The 6147-nt window shown below is 34.8% G+C and overlaps 1 long non-coding RNA gene across 1 annotated transcript; it reads right to left on the bottom strand.

Annotated features, from left to right (window-relative positions):
* Positions 1 to 1866: 1866 nt before the first annotated feature.
* LOC132736953 (uncharacterized) lies at positions 1867 to 3618 on the bottom strand. The gene is made up of 2 exons (XR_009626653.1): positions 3342 to 3618; positions 1867 to 2570 (listed from the first exon to the last, which is right to left on the bottom strand). It is a non-coding gene; the product is annotated as an uncharacterized LOC132736953 (long non-coding RNA).
* Positions 3619 to 6147: the final 2529 nt, after the last annotated feature.

Genomic DNA, 6147 nt, shown 5'->3' on the forward strand with positions numbered 1-6147 from the left:
ACCCCTAAAAGGGGCCAATTGGAATGACATCAGCAAATTGAAGTGTGACTGTCACAAGGATGCTACAGACCAAATTTGAAGTGAATCTGCTTAGTAGTTTCAGAGAAGAAGACAATTGTTGACGCATGACGACGTCGCCAGAGCATCCCCCTTTGATACTTATAGCTCACCCTGAGCCTTCGGCTCTGGTGAGCTTATAATAATAATAATAATAATAATAATAATAATAATAATAATAATAATAAAACAAACAAAAAAAACAACAACATTTCAAACACAGAATTGGCTGCGCTGATTCAGTTAAATGTTACTATTCATAAGATAGCATAAGTTGGGATTTTCTAAAACAAGAGGGCCATGATGGCCCTGAGGTCGCTCACCTGTATATAGGCCCCCCACCCCCCCACCCCCCAATGTTGCAGGGCCAATTTAACCCAAGGGCTTTTATTTGCACAAACTTGGTAGACACTTACTAGAAGATGTTTCATGCTAAACATCTAAGATCTAGCTCATTGGGCTTTTTAAAAGAAGATTTTTTTTAAAGTTTTTACTATACACACATAGTTAAAAACAATGACACCCCTGGGGCCGGGCCAGTTTTGACCCCAGTGCATTTATTTGAACAAACTTTGTAGACACTTACTAGAAGATGTTTCATGCTTAATATCTAAACTCTAGCTATTTGGGTTTTTTCAAAAAAGATTTTAAGGTTTTGCTATACACATATAAAGAATATCAATGACCCCCGGGGCGGGGCCAATTTTGACCCCAGGGCTTTTATTTGAACAAACTTTGTAGACACTCACTAAAAGATGTTTCATGCTTAATATCTTAACTCTAGCTATTTGGGTTTTTTCAAAGAAGATTTTTAAGTTTTTGCTGTACACATAAGGAAAATCAATGACCCCCGGGGCGGTGCCAATTTTGACCCCAGGGCTTTTATTTGAACAAACTTGGTAGACACCTATTATAACATGTTTGATGCTAAATATCTTAGCCATAGCTCTTTGAGTTCTTTAAAAGAAGATTTTTTAAGTTTTTACTATATGCATATAGGGAAAATCAATGACCCCCCGGGGCGGGGCCAATTTTGACCCAAGGGCTTTTATTTGAACAAACGTGGTAGACACTTATTAGAACATGTTTCATGCTAAATATCTTAGCTCTAACTCATTTGGTTCTTTAAAAGGAGATTTTTTAAGTTTTTACTATATGCATATAGGGAAAATCAATGACCCCCTGGGGCGGGGCCAATTTTGACCCCAGGGCTTTTATTTGAACAAACTTGGTAGACACCTATTAGAACATGTTTGATGCTCAATATCTTAGCCATAGCTTCTTGAGTTCTTTAAAAGAATTTTTTTAAAGTTTTTACTATATGCATATAGGGAAAATCAATGACCCCCCTGGGGCGGGGCCAATTTTGACCCCAGGGCTTTTATTTGAACAAACTTGGTAGACACTCAGTAGAAGATGTTTCATGCCAAATATCAAAGCTCTTGCTCTTATGGTTTTTTTTTAAAAAGAAGATATTTAAAGTTTTTTCTTTCTATTGGTTGCCATGGCAACCAGAGTTCTGCATGGAATTAAATTCTTTGAACAATTTTTAAAGGTGACCACCAAAGGAACATTCCTGTGAAGTTTGGATGAAATTGGCTTAGTGGTTTATGAGGAGATGTCAATTAAAGTAAAAGTTTACGGACGGACGACGGACGGACGGACGACGGACGGACGCTGGACGAAAAGCGATCACAAAAGCTCACCCTGTCACTTTGTGACAGATGAGCTAATAAAATTAAATCGGCTAAAAACGGCGAAGTCCTTCGACCACTTTATTTTGGTAAATGCTAATGAACAATGGAGTGTTTAAACTTACTTTTTATTGAAAAACGATTTACTAGTCTGAAAATACGTTACCATTCATTGAAATACTGCAATCCTACCAGACAAACTGATTTCAGAACCTAAATTTTGCAATTTCTAACATTCTTACTAATGAACACTAACATATACGAAATTTAACAAATCCCTGGTACGAATTAAAATTCATAAATATGTCCTCTCTCTTTTTTCGAAACCTTTTTAACGGTCACTATGCAGAAGCATATATATGCTAAGCAGCATAAAAAAACGTCTGCTTTGATCATGCTGAGCATAACAAGTTGGAAGCACTAGGCGACTCAATATCCGTAATATAAAGTAGATTTACGGTCGATAGGGTACAAAGTTGACTTAACAATTTTAATCTATTACCTATTTACAAGATATAACAATTCTGAAACCATGTTCAGCAAGCAAACAGCACAGTTTACACAATATTCCATCAAAATACTCGTTAATTTTAAAAGCGTCCAAGTCACTTCGAACAATGAACTTAAAAGTTGTAAAATCACATAGACGATTGAGTTTTCTTCCGATAACTTTTCACAAAGAATTGCGTAATCGTCTGTCCCGAATTGAGTCCAGAGAGCCCAGAAAAACAGCACAGTGCTTACTAAACACAACATCGCTTGCAAAGATGAGCAAAGCTGCCACATTTTGTCTCAAAATATGTGTCCGAAAATCAGTTCCTGAAAAGGAAAGATAAAATCAGAAAGTATTTGAATTTATTTGAATCATTCTCGGTTTTCATGACAATCCCTGACTCGAAATATAAGCTTCACCACCTAACAAAAACATTTGATTATTGGAGTGAATGTTTCAAATTAATATTTATCTTTTAAGTTTGCTATATATGATGCAGACGCGTTTAGCGCTTATGTAGGTTACACTATTTTGAGTCACCGTTTTCTCGTTATAAAGTGGCCTTTTAAGCTTTAGTATTCAAAGCATGTACGATGCCGAATAAAATAAGCTAAAAATAACAATTGATCAATAAAGTAGACTTTTACAATTTCAAGATAAAAAACACTTTTACAAGCGTCAAGTTCAGCCTATTTTTAAGCCATTCGTGTTACACCTGATTAATATGAAAAGATATTTCTATGTAGGATAATTATTTTTAAAGTCGTTACAGGATCCGAAATATGTGCTGCAATTTAACCTGCGGACCCGTTCCCGAACTCATATGGATAAAGGTATTAAAACAAAAGTACATCATGCACATCAAATCATTAACTACTTCCTTGAATACAATTTCTATAGTGTGAAGTACCTATGTAATAGTTTTACTGTTTTGCTTAGTAACTCATACAAATTTTCGAATTCTGGCTCCTGTTCAAACAATTATATAATAATAGTTCATATTCTCAAATACTCTGTTTTTTTTAACAAAGTTTCACCTTTTTTACACTCTTTTTCATAGAAATACGAAAGTAATTCAATATAATTAAAAATCTTACTTGTGTTATTCAATCCTCCAATTTGTGTTCACTTTGAACCCTTTTAAATCATCTAATTGCATCGAAATAATAAACAGGTAGCAGACGAAATAATCTAGCAGAAGAGACATGTATACACTGCAATGTTGATGATTACCTCAGACAAAGCATGATTGACGTAACGTAAATTCTCTGTAACATGCACTTCCCTGATAGTCGACTAATAAAAATGTAAGTACAACATATTTCAATATAATCATTTTTATTAGTTGAGGTACTGTTTTTATGTAATTGGATATCAAGCGCCTAACGTGGGCGAGTGAGATCTAGTCACTGTCTCTGATAACATGTCTTATCAAACAAATGTTTTTCTCTAATACCTATCTACATAGTACTGGTAACAGTAAACAAGGAAGTTTTGGCCTTAAGTCACCAGAGTACAGAATTGAATTGGTGTAACATGCTGTAAATTAATATAACGAGATCCAATATATTTTCAAAGTGTAAAGGGACTATAAAGGCCAACTTTTAATGGTGAACAAACGGTGACGTTGACCTTTGACAGACTGACCTAAAAATCGTAAACTAGTCATGACCAACTTCCAAACCGAATATTAAAATGGTAGACCAAAGAGTTCTCAGTTATTAATCGGACAGGCTTGTAGAAGTCAAGACAAGTGTAACTATGATCCTTAACCTTAAAATCAATAAAGATCGTTTACTAGACTTTACAAATCTCTACAGCAAATCGAACGATTGCAGACCAAATAGATCTCTAGCTATTAAACAGATAAGTTTTTGGTGGTCGAAGCAATGACACCTTGACCAGACCAAGTGTCCACGAAGAGTAATCAACTAGTAACCTCCGTACCAATTATTCTAAATGTAGGCCACAGCGTTTTGAAGGTATCGGGCAGACAAGCCTTACTATTTTTGGCTATTGGAACCTTTGACCGACCGACCATAAAATCAAAAGGGGTCAATTACTTGTCATGACCTATCTCTATCTTAATCTTTATATATTGGACAGAACCGGTCTCAAAGTAGCTACCGTATTAGGCTTGTCTTAAGTCAAGGCAACAATGACCTTGACCTTTGATCTAACTAGAAATGTGTCGTCACGCCACGGATGCCCCCGCATGCAACCAAAATTTCAGATGTTATAATATTTAGTTCCAAATTTGTTTGCACAATTTTTTTTTTTCAATTTAAGTTCAAAGCCCTTAAAACTATTCAATGTTAACACAAACCAGTTTTATACAAAGTTCAAGGCACTGAAACTATTCAGTGTTAACCTTTTGTAAATTGCATATTGCATATTTGTAGCCAAATGAATGGCTACATACATTTCCACAAAAGTATGAGTGCTGTAACTGAAAATTCAAGAAAGATAACTTTGTTCAAAATCATTGAACCACGACCAAATTCAAACTTGCACTGCTTATTCCTAAGATGTATCTCTATGTCAAATTTGAGTTGAATGTGTACAACCATTGGGGAGAAAATGAACGGAAACTTAAGATTTTTTTTTCAAAGTTCAAGAGGGATAACTCTGTCAGCTATCATCAAACCATGACTAAATTCGAAATTGACAAATGCATTCTTATGACATATCTTTAATTTGAGTTGAATATGTACAACTGTTGGGGAGATATTGAATGTGAACTGAAAATTTCCTCTTTTTTCAAAGTTAAAGGGGCATTGCTCTGCCAATAATCATCAAACCATGACAAAATTCGAAGTTGACCTGCGCATTGTTTTGACATATCCATATAAAAGGGGCATTACTCTGCAAAGAAATCATAGAACCATGACTAAATTCAAACTTGGCCTGCGCGTTCTTTTAACGTATCCATATGTCAAATTTGAATTGAATATATACCGTTGGGGAGATAATGAACGGAAACTGAAAATTTCATATTATTTTCAAAGTTAAAGGAGCATTACTCTGCCAAAAATCATTAAAACATGACCAAATTCAAACTTGACCTGCTTATTCATTTGACGTATCCATATGTGAAGTTTGAGTTGAATGTGTAATACCGTTGGGGAGATAATGAACGGAAACTGAAAATTTCATATTTTTTTAAAGTAAAAGGGGCATAACTCTGCCAAAAAAAATCATTAAACCATGACAAAATTCGAGCTTGATCCGTATTTTCTCATGACATATGCATATGTCAAGTTTGTGTTGAATGTGTAATACCGTTGGGGAGATAATGAACGGAAACTGAAAATTTCATATTATTTTCAAAGTTAAAGGGACGTAACTCTGCCAAAAATCATTGAACCATGACCAAATTCAAACGTGGTCTGCGCGTTCTTTTAACGTATCAATATTTCAAATTTGAGTTGAATGTGAAATACCGTTGGGGAAATAATGAACGGAAACTGAAAATTTCATAATATTTTCAAAGTAAAAGGGGCATAACTCTACCAAAAATCATGGAACCATGACTAAATTCGAACTTGACCTGTATTTTCTCATGCCATATCCATATGGCAAGTTTTGAGTTGAATGTGTAATACCGTTTGGGAGATAATGAATGGAAACTGAAATTTCATATTATTTTCAAAGTTAAAGGGCATAACTCTGCCAAAAATCATTAAACCATGACCAAATTCGAACTTAATCCGAACTTGACCTGTATTTTCTTATGACCTATCCAAATTTGAAGTTTGAGTTGAATGTGTAATACCGTTGGGGAGATAACGAACGGAAACTGAAAATTTCATATTAGTTTAAGTAAAAGGGGCATAACTCTACCAAAAATCATGGAACCATGACCAAATTCGAACTTGACCTGTATTTTCTCATGCCATATCC

Source organism: Ruditapes philippinarum, unplaced genomic scaffold (genome assembly GCF_026571515.1).
Source record: "Ruditapes philippinarum isolate M1 unplaced genomic scaffold, ASM2657151v2 ctg1920_1_1_1_1, whole genome shotgun sequence".
Lineage (NCBI taxonomy): Eukaryota > Metazoa > Mollusca > Bivalvia > Venerida > Veneridae > Ruditapes > Ruditapes philippinarum.